Source organism: Phoca vitulina, unplaced genomic scaffold (genome assembly GCF_004348235.1).
Source record: "Phoca vitulina isolate PV1807 unplaced genomic scaffold, GSC_HSeal_1.0 scaffold15, whole genome shotgun sequence".
Taxonomy (NCBI): Eukaryota; Metazoa; Chordata; class Mammalia; order Carnivora; family Phocidae; genus Phoca; species Phoca vitulina.
The window spans coordinates 20,851,126-20,869,251 of NW_022589718.1; positions in this window are offsets into that span (position 1 = coordinate 20,851,126).

Consider the following 18,126-nt stretch of genomic DNA (forward strand, 5'->3'; position numbering starts at 1 on the left):
CTGGTAACTATCAGTTTGTTCTCTATAGCTAAGAGTCTGTTTCTTGGTTTGCCTTTCTCTCTCTTGGCAGTGAATTATTTCTTGATGCCTGTTAAGACATTTTATCTCACAAAAGGATTTTAATGGTAATGATGACATCTTGTACTGTTCAATTATTATTATATTCATTTTAAAAGATACTCCAATTGACCCTTGAACAACATGGGTTTGAACTGTACTTATATGCAGATTTCTTTTTCAGTAAATACGGTATAATACTGTAAAGGTATTTTCTCTTCCTTAGGATTTTCTTAATAATATTTTCTTTTCTCCAGCATACTTTATTGTAAAAATAGAGTACATAATACATATAACATATAAAATATGTGTTAATTGACTGTTTATGTTATCAGTAAGCTTCTGGTCATAGTAGGCTATTAGTAATTAAGTTTTTTAGGAGTCAAAAGTTATATTCAGATTTTCAACTGTGCAGGGTTTAGCACCCCTAACCCCTGCAATATTCAAGGGTCAACCCTTTTCTTAAATGGAAAAATTTTCTTTCAACTTGGGTGGAGGTTTAATTTCTAGTGTCCACATGAAGCAAATATATTTTAATTTGTTCTAAAATGCCTTTTTTTGCTTTCTTTTTTTTTTGTTTTGCATTCTGTTTTGAGTGTATAATAAAACATAGTGAAAAAAAACTCAGTATGTGTATCGTTCACTTCTTTGCTGAATTGCTTAGATGTGATTCTGTAAGGGAAAGTTCCAACAGCAACTCATTTTAGAAGCTGATTCTAAGAATACTAATCCCTGCCCTGATATCCTCTCAGGGCTGCATGAGGAAAATGTGAAAATGCTTTAAAAATAAAATTAGTACACAAAGTCAGTCTTATTTGAAAGAAAGTGATAATATGAGACTTAAACAAGACAGAGTACATGGCAACATACCCAATGTCCGTTTATGTTGTTGAAAATTATTATAAGACTGTGTTAATCATACTTTTACTGGTATCTTCTAACTTCACATATAACTTCTAATTTCTCTGTATATTATTATTTTCTGTTACTCTTTTTACATTTGGTCACTATATAGGAAAAATCCCTCTTGTAGTTGCTATCACCCTCTTAAGTCTGGAATTTTGAAATCATCTTTTACAGCTTATTATGTCTGGTGGTCACAAGCAGATGTTGCTTAAAGTCATAGATGTTGAGTTTTTCTCTGAGCATCTGAGCTCTCCCAGGGACTGGCATGGCTATATTGGGGGATAATCCCCTTCCCTAGAAAGAGTGCTTCGTAAGAGGGTTTCATATTTCCTTGCAGCACCATCTGTAGGCTGGCCTGAAGGGTCCCTGCCTCACTAATTCAGTTATGACCTTGCACCAGGCTGTGTCCTCATAGATTCATGCTGAGAGTGGCTACCATCTACAAATGAATCTCTTTGCTGGGAGTTTTGTCCCTCACTGATAAAGAATGGAGAAAGTTAGAGCTATTTATTAGGCAGCAATTACTCAAAGGCAGTGTCATACATTTATAGGAAAACTCTTGTAAATCTAAAGAAAAGTGATTTACTCACAGTGGGACTAGATTTAGGACAGATTAGAAACATATTTTCCTCCTTTTCTGCCTTATCGTTTATATTTTATAAGAGGTTAAGGCCAGCTCTGAAGTATTGCTAGTGAGTGTTTTATTTTTACCAGCAAAAAGGGGTTTTAGCTATGTAATGAAATTTCACCATTTACTAATGATGTCTGCCTTTGAAGTATAACTGTTTCACTGAAGGCACAAATCATGTTATGGATGTGATGTTGTGCCATATAAATGTGAGTTTTTGACATGCTAATTTATAATGACTGGCAGATGAGAAGACCATAGGGGAAAAAAGGTAAAACTGGTACTTGGACAACGAAACCATACAAGGGTGACCGATTCAGAGAGCAGCTTTCAGAAAATTTATTTATTTATCTGTGAAGTAAACTCTATGCCCAACATGGGGCTTGAACTCATGACCCCAAGATCAAGATTCACATTCTCTACCGACTGAGCCAGCCAGGCACCCAAGGAAAGAATTATTTTAAAACATGTCTTTAAATGTGAGTAAATAGACCATGACTACTCTTCAGGACATTTGGATGCAGAATTCCAGGACTACCAGAAAAATGAGGTCAAGGTTCAGGTGATTTGGAGTTTGGAGTGAACCTGATTCTACTGTGAATCCAGCAAGAAAGGGCAGAGCATTCCAGGAAATGGAAGCCAGTGGGGCTGCCAGGTATCGGTTGTGCAGGATGATGGCTAAGCTCCTGAGGTGGTCTCCAACATTCCTCCTTTCTTGGCATGTGCTTGCTGCTCTTGACATCAAAAGGCAGAATGTATTTCTCCTCCACTTGAATCCAGTCTGGACTTGTGACTGCTTTGACCCACAGAATGCTTGCTCTTCAAACTCTTACTCTTGGAAACCAGTTGCCATATTGTAAGAAGCCAAAGCTGTATTGAGAGGCCGTGGGGGAGAGAATCAAAATGCTCTAGTAGAGGCCCCAGATGAGCTGAAAGCTGATAGCCAGCACCAATGTCACCCATATGAATGAGCCATTTTGGATATTCCAGCCCTGAGCCCCAGATGACGGTAGTACTGGCTGTTATCACATGGAATGGAAAAACCACCCAGTTGAACTCAGCAACCTACAGAATCATGACAGGCGCTGCAGCATTGCTTCTACCCCAAAGGGCACCTCCATTCCCAGAAGGGTCCTTGTAGGTTGGGCATGGCCCTGAGTGTTAGAGTGAATCAAATTAAAAGTTATGTCACAAGATAAGGATTTTGTGTATCTGCACTTTACCTGCCTGCAGAGAGCTTCTACCTCCACAGACTTCACACTATAGTAAAGTAGGTTTTTGCATTTTAAATGGATGATTAGAGTGTGCGGGGCTGATGATAATCCATGGGAGATATGATGCCAGGAAAGCTCTCGAGAGTGAGGTTATAGGGTTAGAAAGATGTGGCTTGGAGAGAGGCATCTCCCCAGCTCTTGGAGGATGATTTTGGTTGTGAAAGTGACAATGGGTGAAAGCTGACTTTTATCTGAAAAAGTCTCGTGGGGTTTTGTCAGAGACTTCTAAAGGAACCTTGATCATTTAAGCAGGAATATAGTGCTTTTATGTTGTAATCCAATGGCAAAGAAATGTAAGCTTTGTCCAAGAGTTATTTACGCATTCTATTAGTTTTACATTTTTCACCTTTATATACGTTTTCACTCTTTTGCCATTAGGTGTTAGCTTTTTTTCCTGATCAAATCAAGACTCATGCTTTTAGATATAAATCTGTGGTTTGTTTTTCAAATGTTTAATTTCTCCCTTAACTTTATTAGTTTTTGTTGTTTCTTGTTAAAGTTTATCTAAAAACATTATCTTAAGTTTATCTTATGTTTATCTTATTTATCCGTGGAGCAGTCTGATTTTTTTTTCTGAAAGTGTAGGTCATGATAAAGCCACCAGAGTGTACAATGCATGTAAAGCAAGGAGAGGAGTTTTAAAAACTTTTAATTTGAAAGGTTTCAAACTTATGGAAATGTGACAAGAATAAGAATAGTACATAGGACAGCAGTATGCTCATTATCCAGATTAACCTGTTGTTAACATTTTGTTCCATTTGCTTTCTCATTTGCTTTTTCTCTTTCCCCCCCCGTGTGTATGTGTGCCTTTTATGTTTTTATTTTATTTTTTAAAAGATTTTATTTGAGAGAGAGGGAGAGTGTGAGAGAGAGCACAAGAGTGGGGTGAGGGGCAGAGGGAGAAGCAGACTCCCTGCTGAGCAGCGAGCCCATGAGGGGCTCAATCCTGGGACTCAGGGATCATGACCTGAGCTGAAGGCAGACTTTTAACCGACTGAGCCACCCAGGCGCCCCTGTATGTGTGCCTTTTAGAGTTTTTCTTTTTCTGTATTATACAGTTTGAGAGTAAACTGCATGCATCTTGGCCCTAAAATCATCAGTATGCATTTCTAAAGAACAAGGATATTATTCTTTTAAATATATTACAGTTATCAACTTTACTATTTAATATTGTTATAGTAACTTTATCTAATCTACTATCCATATTCCAATTTTGTCTGTTGACCCCATAATGTCCTTCATTGCCCTTTCCCCCCTGCAGTACATGATACAGTTTAAGAACAGATTGTCGTATCTCTTTAGTCTCCTTTAACCTGGGAGGAACGTTTCCACAGCCTATTTTTGCCTTTTATGACATTGATGTTTTGAAGAAGACAGTCCCTTTTCAAAAAAGAATGTTTCTTATTTCAGGTTTATCTGATGGCTCCTCATGGTTCCATTCAGGTTGTGAATTCCAGGCCAGAAGTGATGTGTGTTCTTTTCCAGAGGTACATGATACCCATTTGCCCCTTGATACTGATATTAATTTTGATAACCTGGTCAGGGCATTCTCCAGTTTATCCCTTTACTGTTCCCCCCCCCCCCGCCCCCGCCATTTGCAACTAATAAGCTATCTGGGGAGACCCTGAAAATATTCCACTGCTCATGAAAATTTCTGCTGAGATTTGGCATCTACTGGTGACTCATGCCTGAGCTAAAGCTTAATATGATGGCTGCAAAATTATGATTTTCTATGTTCACCGCTTCCTCCACATTTACCAATCAACACTCAGTGTTCTACCATAAGCAAGAGCCCTCTTTCCTCCCCACTGATTTATTTTTTTATTATTTGTTTGGACTCATTAACTCTGTGTTTTTAATGGTCTATAATTCATTACTGTCCTTAATTATTCTAGTGTTTAAATGTTTCCAGATTAGGCCCACTGGAGCCTCTTCCAGCTCCCTCCTGTGTCCTTGCGATGCTCCCATCATCTTTTTAAAGCACTTTCTTACTTTCCAGCATAACAAGATGTTCCAGGCTCATCTTGTATCCACTCCACTCTAGCCCTGAAATCAGCCATTTCTTTAAGGAGCCTGGGTTTCTTTCAGTGGGGAATGGTATAAGAGATAAAGACACAAGCATGAGGCATGTTAGGAGGGTCATTTTTGGTGGGATTGAACTAGATTTAGAAGGCTTTTTAGTTAAGAGCTATGGCCAAAATGATGTTTATCTACATTTACAAAAGACAAATGACTAATTTTCTGCCTTACATCAAGAGTATCCATATATTCAGGTGACTATATCATAATGAAGTACATATTTGAAGACATCATCTAGATAATTAAACCCCCAAATCTGCTCTTGAGGATAATTTTTTATTTTTTCCTATATAGTCTTTTATTATTAGCACTTGCAGTGAAAAATGTAATTAATAAACTTGCTATATTCTAAAAACACAAACTATCAAACTATATTACTGAGTGCAAATGAGATTTTGACTGCATTCTTTATTGTTATTTTAGAAATACTGAGGAGTTTGGTAACCTAGTATGATGGAGGTTTGAGAGACTCAGTTATAGAAATGAAGATGTTACATTTTCTCTGTTTGAATAGAAGGGTATATGACTTTTGATTCCATTACATACTCTTTGGCAGAAGGATGGCAGAGATCATTCCAGAATCCTGGCAGGCAGTCTTTCTCACTGGACAACCCCCTCCACACCCCCTATCTTGACCTTATGGCTGCTTCTACTAATTTTGCAAGCCTGAAATTGGATTGCTACGCCTGTTGCCCACACTGTGTTATGAGGCTCCGTAGAGAGTCCCATGTATATATTTTGAGTTTTCCTGCGTAAGTTGTCCAGAGTATTCAGTTATGTGTGAAATAGATTTGGTCCCAAACCATTTGAACTCAGGAGAATTAACTATAATTGGTTCTGGGAGATAAAATATGGTTCCCCAGGAGTTGATGATTTTGAAAGGGTAGTTTTTCTTCTGGACCAGATAGACATGAATCATCAAATAGGTGTATGGTGTGGTATCTTTGTTTCTGACCACAGAATCCAGATGGAGACTCTAGCTAGTGGCTCCGGGTTTCTGGTCAGTCTCACTGGATTAATAATAATTACTAACATTTGGCTGCAGCTTTAATGTTTTCACAGTACCTTCATGTACGTTTATCACATTAGATGGTGTCGCTGGTAGTGAATGATTTGTGACTTCACTTACTGACCCCCACACCCTGCCATGGGGTTTTGTCTTTCTAAGAATTTCTTCATGAAGTTGATTTAGTTACTCAAAGCTGTTTTAGGATAAGACAAAAATGAACAAATAGACCCTTGGCCTTTCCTACTCTAGAAGATCCAAGTTCCCTGTTTGTGGTTATAGAAGATATTGGGTAGTGTCTTTCCTCTAACTTCACCGTCTAACTCTTTTCTATGGCATGAAAATGAAGGCAAATATAACCATCCTGATTAAAGATATAAATATACTCAAGACCAGAAAAGGTTAAATGACATAACTGAGGTCACTTTTCAAGAATGAGCAATTAAGACTCTGGGTTCAGCTCACTTTTTAAAATTGCTGGTAAGGATTTCTTTGAAAGCCTTGTAATCCATAGATGTTCTAAAAGGGCTGAATTTGGATGCTGGCCTGTATTTCTGTAGGTGGTTAAAAATGGTCAGAATTGGAAGGAGTCACAGTAATCAAATCTATTTTTAGAAGTACATTAGCATGTGGTTTGCAAACTCACATTTCATTCCTATAAAAACCAGTGAGTGCTGTCATAAAAATACTGTCAAGATTTACTGCTTCTTCATGAGACCCAGGACTAAGCCAGAGGGACACCATGCACCCTAAACCTACTCATAGCTATTGCCTCTGAAACTCTACTCTGTAATTTGGTAAGTGTTTTAAAAAATTCAACTAAATGGCTACCACATGGTAGAAAATTAGCAATCTGGGACTGAAACTTTTGTGTGGTATTAAATCCACATATGGAAAAAATTAAATATCATCCTCAATGCCCTCCATGTGTTCAGATGTATTAAATGAAATGCTTATAAAGTGTGACATTATTTAACTTTTATAAGGTTTGTCACATCTAGTAAAACTTATTACTGTTCTTTTGAAAAGCTTCATACAGGTGCCTTCTGAGCTCATATCAGTCTGAATGTCCTCTAATACACATATAATTTGTTGCTGGATATAGCACTAGGCAATCAAGAGTAGAACTTTAACCAGGACAACTTAATATACCACAGAATGCAGTAACTGGCAGTAGGTAATGCTGTGGTAGGTTGGTCCATAATCTTCTTTTCTATGGAAAGGATTTTATAAAATGTAGAGGGTGAAGTATGTACCATAAATTGTTTTAATAAAATTTGGCTCTTTAAAATAATTGACCCTAAGTATCTTATATTTCCCTAGATTTGAAGGGTAGTGCCATGTGACATTCATAGTCTGCATGTACAAATGTGACTAGGCTGCTCAATAAATGCCATAATCATATTGATACCACTGATAATAAGGATTTTAAAGGAAATTTGTCACCTTAACTCGGTTTACTCTGGTGCAAAAAGATATTTCCTGAGCTTTGTTGCTCCATTTGCTAGAGACTGACTAGTATGTTGGTTACTTAGAACCCAGGTGTGCCCAGGAACCTTGAGTTCTGTTTAAACAGGTGTGGTTTACAGCCCATCAGCATCAGAATCACCTGGAGGATTTGTTAAGCACATGAGATCTGGGTTTCATTCTAGGCCTACTGCCTCTGCGTGCAAAGCAAACCTTCCAGGTGATTCTTATTCACTCTAAAGTTTGAGACTCTCTGACAGTACAAAGCTCTTTCGTTACATAGAGAAAACCAAGGCTGAGAAGCTTATTAAATGTCCCAACTGTATACGCTAGTATATGCAGTGCATAATGATGCATTATTACCCAGCAGTCCCTAAGGTTTTCAAATGTACAAATGATACCCACATAGAACTGGTTCCCTGTTAAGGCATATTGACTAACCTACTATAATGGTAGCCCATGTTAGAATGAGCCACCTTGGTGCATTCAGAATCTCAGCCTGGTGGACGGTGGAGCAGGGGGAAATATTTTTGCTGAGATTGAGACCCGGAGGTCTCAAACTCCTCCACACTATTTATGCAGGAAATTTACATTTCCTATATTTAGATCCCAGTTCTATAGAGTTATTATTTTCTTTAGGCTGTGGGCCAAAAGAGTTTAACCTGCTCATATTTGTAATAGATCAAACTCCCAGACAATTTAAAAGGTATACTTCATTTCATACAGAAAATAGCAAACTTTATCAAACCAAATTCTTCCCTGTAAAGAACGTGACTGAAGTCCATTTTAATTGCTTCATACTGTGAAGAAATGTCTGCTGGGTGAATGCTCCAGGCTGTGGTTAGAGGATTTAGCATCATAAGAAATACCTGGGCTAGAGTTCCACCTCAGACAGCCAGAGTCAATGACTATGTCTAAAGAAAAACAAATAAGGCATTTCCAAGGAGAATGTTGAGTTCCTCAGGTCTGATTATTCCTACCACCCCATGTTGCTGCCATTCTCAGTGATAATGTCATTGAGGCTTTGGTTACAGTACCTTTGGCTCTCTGGGTCTAGATTTTCCCATGGAGCAGCAAACTGCTTGAGGCAGCTGGTACATGATCAAATGCTCAAAGAGCTGCTAAAAATATAACTACCTGTAAATGTCAATGTTTTTCAAATAAGTGATTTTTCCTTTAGTTCCAGATTTTGTGCTGTATTTTAATGTCACTCAGGACTTGGCATAATAGCATCAGATGAGAGCAGTCTTGCAGTTACTTGTTCTCTATTTCTATAGGACAGTGGCAAAAGCCTGTGAACAGTGTAGTTTTCCCATGAGTGCCTTGTTTTTTGTTGCTATCCCGAATACTCCTTCATCTTTGTTTATCTGTGGGGAATGACTGTTAACTTCTCATGTCTAACTGCCTTACAAGTTCCAACAGAATCACCAAAATCAGGAGGCGATTCTTTGTAAAAATGGTCCAGCCTGAGTTTTGTAGAACAAATATATTGCTCATCATTTTTTTGCCACTATGAGCATTTACCCACCGACAGCCAAGAGTCAACAGTTTTCAAAGAGATTAGTAAAATGCATGATTCTTTTGTTTATTTATATTTCTGGTTGAGTGTACAGATGGATAACTCTTGGATTTTGGAGTCAACTGCACTTTCTAATGAAATATGTGGTTCCAATTGCCAGGGACAGGAGATTCAACCATCTAGTTTTGAATGTTACAGTTGGCCTTTGATTGCTTTGAGTCAATGAAGGGGAGATTATGGGTGTTTGATCCAGTTGGAATATGCTGTGACTCCTCTTCTTGCAGCAGGAATCTGGCGTGATTGGGCCTTGGCTTTCACTTGCCAGGGCAGTGTGAGTGTTGAGCAGAGGGGAGCTGTTGTATTAAATGAAGCTTCACCCCATGGCAGGGCTGCCTTCTGCCTGGATTAGGGCCCCAAGGAAAGTCTCCCTGCCATCTGGCTCCAGGGAAGAGGGGTGTGCTTCTGCTGCCTGAAGCCCTCACTCCATAGGCCAGATGAGATCTGCCTGAGCCATTGGCAGTTTGTGACACTTGAATAGGAAGGAAGTCAGAAAACAGATCTCTGCTCCAATCAGTTTGGAGAATATCAATCAGGAGAACAATAAAATATTTCAGAAATTATCTGATAAGATTAGGATTGATCATTTATTGATTAATCAATATAGTCAAAGTTATTTGATGTGTGAAATGTATGCATCTATCTCCATACATGTATTTATGTATATAAGTACTTGCTATACATACATATTATTTGAACTTAAAATGTATACACATATATTTGCCAATCTTTTGATGTAGGTCCAAGGCCTTTTCTTTATTTTTTTCCCCTAAAGATTTATTTATTTGAGAGAGAGAGAGAACACGCATGCATGCACACACATGAGCTGGGTAGGGGCAGAGGGAGACGGAGAGAGGAATCTTAAGCAGTCTCCCCTCTGAGTGAAGAGCCCGATGCGAGGCTAGATCCCAGGACCTGAGATCATGACTTGAGCCAAAATTAAGAACTTAACCAACTGAGCCACCCAGGCACCCCTGGGCCTTTTAAAAATTGCTGGTTGGCTGGTTGGAATCCTGATTGTCTTTATTCCAGAAAGCACCACCATATACCATTTTCTTTCTTTAAAATGGAGTGGTGGGCAGAGGAATGTTGAAAAAGAAAAGCAAAGCTGGCGGCATCACAATTCTGGACTTCCAGCTCTATTACAAAGCTGTCATCATCAAGACAGTATGGTACTGGCACAAAAATTGACACATAGATCAATGGAACAGAATAGAGAGCCCAGAAATGGACCCTCAACTCTATGGTCAACTAATCTTTGACAAAGCAGGAAAGAATGTCCAATGTTAAAAAGACAGTCTCTTCAACAAATGGTGTTGGGAAAATTGGACAGCCCCATGCAGAAGAATGAAACTGGACCATTTCCTTACACCACACACAAAAATAGACTCAAAATGGTTGAAAGACCTCAATGTGAGACAGCAGTCCATCAAAATCCTAAAGGAGAACACAGGCAGCAACCTCTTCGACCTCAGCTGCGGCAACTTCCTCCTAGAAACATTGCCAAAGGCAAGGGAAGCAAGGGCAAAAATGAACTATTGGGACTACATCAAGATAAAAAGCTTTTGCACAGCAAAAGAAACAGTCAACAAACCCAAAAGACAACCGACAGAATGGGAGAAGATATTTGCAAATGACATATCAGATAAAGGGCTAGTATCCAAATCTATAAAGAACTTATCAAACTCAACACCCAAAGAACCAATAATCCAATCAAGAAATGGGCAGAAGACATGAACAGACATTTTTCCAAAGAAGACATCCAAATGGCCAACGGACATGTGAAAAAGTGCTCAACAACACTCGGCATCAGGGAAATCCAAATCAAAACCTCAATGAGATACCTCCTCACACCAGTCAGAATGGCTAAAATTAACAAGTCAGGAAACGACAGATGTTGGCGGGGATGCGGAACAAAGGGAACCCTCCTACACTGTTGGTGGGAATGCAAGCTGGTGCAGCCATTCTGGAAAACAGTATGGAGGTTCCTCAAAAAGTTGAAAATAGAGCTACCCTACGATCCAGCAATTGCACTACTGGGTATTTACCCCAAAGATACAAATGTAGGGATCCGAAGGGGTACGTACACCCCAATGTTTATAGCAGCAATGTCCATAATAGCCAAACTGTGGAAAAAGCCAAGATGTTCATCGATGGATGAATGGATAAAGAAGATGTGGTATATATATACAATGGAATCTTATGCAGCCATCAAAAGGAATGAGATCTTGCCATTTGCAATGACATGGATGGAACTGGAGGGTGTTATGGTGAGCGAAAAAAGTCAGTCAGAGAAAGACATGTATCATATGACCTCACTGATATGAGGAATTCTTAATCTCAGGAAACAAACTGAGGGTTGCTGGAGTGGTGGGGGGTGGGAGGGATGGGGTGGCTGGGTGATAGACATTGGGGAGGGTATGTGCTCTGGTGAGTGCTGTGAATTGTGCAAGACTGTTGAATCACAGATCTGTACCTCTGAAACAAATAATGCAATATATGTTAAGAAAAAAAAGAAAAAAGAAGAAGATAGCAGGAGGGGAAAAATGAAGGGGATGAAATCGGAGGGGGAGACGAACCATGAGAGATGATGGACTCTGGAAAACAAACTGAGGGTTCTAGAGGGGAGGGGGGTGGGAGGATGGGTTAGCCTGGTGATGGGTATTAAAGAGGGCATGTTCTGCATGGAGCACTGGGTGTTATGCACAAACAATGAATCATGGAACACTACATCAAAAACTAATGATGTAATGTATGGTGATTAACATAACATAGTAATTAAAAAAAAAATGGAGTGAGAACTGAAAGATACTTGCAGAGCAACCTGAAGGCTGAATCCTTATGGAGATTTATCTAATTATATAACTCTTTTAAAAAGGTAACTCATCCTTATTGAGCTATTCCAAAACAATCACCTCGGTTTTTAATAGAAACAATAATTCTCTTTTTGCACTCTTTATCAATTTCAATAATAGTTCCTTAATTTAGGCAGTATAATTGCAACTAGCACAAAGGGTTTGGGTACAAACTCAACTGGCTCATGGTAACCCAACAGTACCTGGGATGGGAGAAGGGTAGGGACTTTCTTAGGCACACATGGAAATGATTCTAATTCTAACTTACTTAGGACTATAGGCCCCGAGTGTGTACATGCTGCTGCAACTTCTCTGACAGACATCAACCTGGCCAGGTAGGAGAGCACAAGGGTGTGGACCAGGTCAGGCTACCGTTCTTGGACCTTATCTGTCTGGTCCAAATCTTATTGAGAGCGCATTGCCTTGCTATATATGAAAAAATTGAGACTTGACAGCCACATTAGAAAAAGATATTCATTGAAGAAAGAACTGGAGAACAACATCTGGTTTTGGTAAAGTCCAGCCTTTGTGCCCAATTTTACAGCTAAGCTGACTGAAGTACCACAAGGTCATGACTTGTCAAGGGTCAGCTCGTCGGTCAATAGCTCAGTTGCTATACGATCCCCAAACTCTCGTAACTTTCTGCCCTATATTTTAACTATTTAGCCACGTGGCCTGCGACAGAATATGCCACAAAATGTCCCAGATGTGCACTGAGAGAAATCCTTCCGTGACCCAGCTGACATCAAGTCCCCTTAGGACTTTCTGATTATTAAATGTTCTTGGAGACCTCTCCTACAGTGTAAGCGCATTAACCCAAATGTTATGAGGATTTCCCCACATGACAGTGTTATAAGATTTTCTTATGAGGTCACTTCCTAGGAAGGCAGGGATTTAAAAACTGCTACAACAGGCAATGAAGCAAGCAACATGTGGCTTTGCTTTCAGTTTGACATTTCAAGCAATGAAGAATTTATATGGATAAGCTAATACAGCTGATGTAGCTTTTTGTTTGTTTATAGGCTTTGGTTTCACCTTGAAAATATCCTCTCTGAACATCAGAGGTGCACTTTATCCCTGAACGGTATATTAACTTCTAACATTTCTGACTTCCAGTCATGAGAATTTCAAAACCAATTGCATATAGCGGTGAGGCTTTTCACTTTTAATGATGCATTCAGAAGGCCAGCGTTTCCTATTTTCTATGCTATCTTCATTCATCCCATTAACTACTATCAGCTCTGATGGAAACCATCCCTTCTTCTTAAAAAAATGAACGTCGTACTAAGTTGCTTCTTGCCTCTTAGAGAAAGTATTCAGATCACTTAGGTAAACCATGCTGAGAGAGAACATATTGACTGCTCGTGTATTTTTTCCCCAAACCATCTGTCAGTCTTTTATTTCTATTGAGGTTCGCCAATGGATTTTAGCTTGGGCCCTAGTAGTGAGACTCAATACAAGACATTTCTTCAGAAATGTTGTGGAACTTTTATGGACATTTTATTGTTATTTAAAAACCACCTACTGTATGGTGACTAACATAACATAATAAAATAAAATAAAATAAATAAAAAACACCTACTTTCTTAATTTTTCAACAAAGTTTATGAGTTTACTGGGACTTTAAAAAAATGTATTCACTTCCCAAACCTTCCAACTCTGTACATGATCATCTGAAACAAAACTGATTGAGTTTATTTAACAAAGGGCTGCCTAAACCAAATTCTGCCCTACTTTTCTTTTCTTTTCCATATATATTTGCTAAATCTGTGTAATTTGGTATTTTGTTTCTCCAGAACACACTGCCAGTCTTGTGTAACCAATCATCAGCAGCTGCAGGCCAACTGGTACATAGAGACGAGGAACACAGTGGGAGGAATGTGGGAAGCCACGTTGTAGGAGGGAATGGGCTGCCCAACATGAGACCTCAGAACTAAGGACTCAACCGAATTATCCCTCCTGTGCTTGCCTTTTCCCAAACTGGTTCTGGGAAAAGTCAGGATGTCACAAATAGCCTCCATGTCCACAACTAGCACAGGATTTGTGATGGAGGCCTAGTGGGGCCAAGGTGTGTTTCAGATAGGATCTACGAACTTCCTCTGTCATTGCTTCACTCTGAGGCTTTGGAAAACCACTCCTGTTTCGGTTTCTGTCTTGTTCTATGGGTTATAGTCTGGAAAAATATGACATAACCTGACATGATAGAAGTCAAATCTAAGTTTTCCATAGAAATAGTATAAGAGGAGATTATACCCATCTTAATAAGAAATACTATATTTACTCCTTCCTCCCTCCCTCCCATCCTTCATTCTTTCCTTAAGAAATACTGAGTATCTGTTATGCACAAGACATAAAATACAGTGGGAAATAAGATATTGAGTGTCTTATTTTATATCATATAGTATGAATCTTTAAATAGTGTATAGAAATTATACAGAGCAACTCCATCATTAGCAATAATTACATTTAAGTACTTCATCAAAGTATATAATAAAAGCTTTTAAAAATCTCCATCAGTCGTACCTTATTTTGATGGTAATGATCAAGATAGTAAAAGAACACTTTCAAAAACTAGCTCAACTTCATCCTCAAAATATGTTTATCGAATTGAACGATGGCTATGGGATTCAGAAGGGCTTATTTGAAGAACTTTAAAAGGAAAATGTCACTTATGATTTTCCTGACTACAGAGTATTATTTGTTTATTATAGAAGAATGGGAAAGCTCTCAAAAACATGAGGAACAAAGTAAAAATTGTGCATAATTCTACTACCCAGAGATAACTAACACCATTAATATTTTGATATATTTCTTCTGGCCTGTGTGTTTGTGTATACATATAAAGCAAAAAAGAAATTTTTTAAAAGATTTAATTTATTTTATTTGAGAGAGAGAGCGAGTGAGAGAAAGCACAAGCAAGGTGAAGGGCAGAGGGAGAAGCAGACTCCCTGCGGATCAGGGAGCCCGATGTGGGACTTGATCCCGGGAGTCCGGGATCATGACCTGAGCTGAAGGCAGATGCTTAACTGACTGAGCCACCCAGGCGCCGCAAAAAAGAAATATTGTTTTATATATTTATATAAAACAAAGTTGATATCACTGTTATATTAATTTTAAAATTGTTTTTAAAATTTAATATATTACAAGTGTTGCGTTTGGTTAATAGGGTTTTATAAAATATGATTTTTAATGGACTACAGAATATTGTATTATATGAATATGCATAAGCTGGATATTAAGGTTATTTTAAATTTTTGACTAGTATATATAACTTCTAATTAGGTATCTTTATATATAAACCTTCGTATATGCCTTTGACCATTTCTAGGATAAATTTCTTTTTTGTTTTTGTTTTTTGATGGTAATGAACATTTATTAAGCAGTTACCATGTTCCAGGCACAGTTCTATTGCATTGCCTTTTATACCTCATCTCATTGCATTGACTCTGGGACCTAGCTTTTAGCATTATTTTCATTTATTGGTAAGTAAACTGAGGTTAAAGAGATTATGGGACTTGCTCAAGGTCACACATCAGGGAGTAAAGAGCTAGAGTTCAGCTTATAATTAACAACGACGAATAAAAGAAAAAAAAAATCAGAGTTTTTCCCGAATGGACAATAGCCACACCAAGTGCAAACAGAGACAGCTGAGGGTTAATCTGGGAAGCCAAGTGTTATCTTCCTCAGCTTCTGACCTCTGTTCCCCTTACTCTTTCAGTTCCCCTCTCTTCTCTCTCTTTTTTTTTTTAAACTTAAATTCAAGTTAGTTTACATACAGTTTAGTATTGGTTTCAGGGGTAGAATTTAGTGATTCATAGGATAAATTTCTCTAAGAATTGGAGTTGCTAAGCCAAAAATGATGATTATTTTTTAAGACAGTCTCCTTTTTTTTAAAAGGTTTTATTTATTTATTTGAGAGAAGGCGGGCGCGCGCGCGCAAGAGAGAGAAAGAGAGAGAGAGAGAGAGAGAGAGAGAAAGCACATGCGCAAGAGGGGGAGGGGCAGAGGGATAGGGAGAAAATCTCAGACTCCCCACTGAGTGTAGAACTGGACACAGGGCTCCATCCCATGACCCTGATATCATGACCTGAGCCAAAACCAAGAGCCCGATGCTTAACCAACTGAGCCATCCAGGCAGCCCTATTTTTTAAGTCTCTTAATTTCCCTCCACTGTATTTCAACTAGCAATGGATGACAATGATTACATCCTACATATTTTTTAATGTTGGAAATCAAATTTTAAAATTATTGTTTTTGGGAATATTTAAACAGAACCTGTATTTAGATTATGGAAATCATAATAGATCTGGTCTGAGAGAATGAATCTTGAAATATTTTTCAGTTAAATTTACGTAAGTGTTATTCAATTTATTAGTTGCAGTGTATAGTTAAACCCATCAAACCAGCTAAGCCATTGAATCATAGAGACTGACTGAAAATGGGACTCTTTCCTATATTTCTTACAGAGGGTTATTTAGTTTCTGCTTGAACACTTCCAGGGACTAGGAGTTCACAGTTTCACCAGGCAACCCTCAAACTTCATCTTAAATTATGTAGGTCAAGCTTGTGTGTGCTTGTCCACCTTTGGGTCCTTGGAGGTGATCCAAACACACTTCATAGCCAATTTACAATTTGTTGGTTTACATTTCCCACAAGTTGTGTGTGTGCATGTTATCTTCCCCATATTTTAAAATTTACAGTGAACTAGGGACAATCCTAAAAGAACCCAGCAAAATAATGGCACTAGATATAGGTCAGTTTCAAGTTACGTAATTATGGTGTTATACATGACTGTATTGGACTCTGTGTCTTACCTCCTAGAATGATGAATTTGTTATTAAGGAGAATGCCTTCTTAGACCACAGGCATTCCCTGCAATATGGACACTGAAGATTGTATCATGTAAAGTTTCCTAGTATGTAGAATTCTTGGAAGAAACAGTATATTTGTGGGGTTGGGAAACATGAAGATTTCTTATTTACTATGTTGTTTAGTGTTATATGATAATAACATTTATATAGTACTTATTTACAAATTATTGCACAAACATTATCTTTGATTTCCCAAATAATGTTGTGAAATAAGTGTAATAATTACATTATTATTATTATTATTGGGTAGGATTACATTTTCTCCATTTTATGGATAAAGAAATCAAATGCTTACAATTGTGCTCATCAAAAAGTTTACACAGCTAGTTAACTTGAACTGAAATCAGTACTGCAATTCAAGAACAAAACTTCTGATTATATATTTTGTGCTCTATTCACCTCTTAATATAATGTAGTACTTAGATGGTCCATTTTTTTTAACCTTGCTCATTTTTTTTTAGATTTTTTCTTTCTCATGTTTTAGGAGGTTTTTTTAAATTGAAGAATAGTTGACACACAATGTTATATTAGTTTCAGGTGTACAACATAGTGATTTGACAAGCCTATACATTATACTATGCACAATGCTATTACTATACCATTGACTATATTCCCTATGCTATACCTTTTATCCCCATGACTTATTCATTGTGTAACCGGAAGCCTGTATCTCCTACTTCCCTTTACCCCCCCCTTTTTTTTGAAAGATTTTATTTATTTATTTGACAGAGAAAGACACAGAGAGAGAGGGAACACAAGCAGGGGGAGTGGGAGAGGAAGAAGCAGGCTCCCTGCCGAGCAGGGAGCCCTATGTGGGGCTCGATCCCAGGACCCCAGGACCATGACCAGAGCCGAAGGCAGACGCTTAACGACTGAGCCACCCAGGCGCCCCTCCCTTTACCCTTTTTACCTAACCCCTGCCACACATCCCCAGTGGCAACCAGCAATTTGTTTTGTGTATTTATGGGTCTGTTTCTGCTTTTTGTTTGTTTTCTCATTTGTTTTATTTTTTATTTTATTAAGTTTAATTTAAATTCTAGTTAGTTAACATATGGTATAATATTGGTTTCAGGAGTAGAATTTAGTGATTCATTTCTTACATACAACTCCCAGTGCTCATCGCAACCAGTGCCCTCCTTAATACCCATCACCATTTAGCCCCTTCCCCACCCACCTCCCACCCCCAGCAACCCTCAGTTTGTTATCTATACTTAAGAGTCTCTTATGGTTTGCCTCATCTGTTTTGTTTCTTAAATTCTACATATGAGTGAAATCATATGGTATTGGTCTTTCTCTGACTGACTTACTTTGCTTAGCATAATGTACTCTAGCTCCATCCATGTCACTGCAAATGGCAAGATTTCTTTCTTTCTTTCTTTCTTTCTTTCTTTCTTTCTTTCTTTCTTT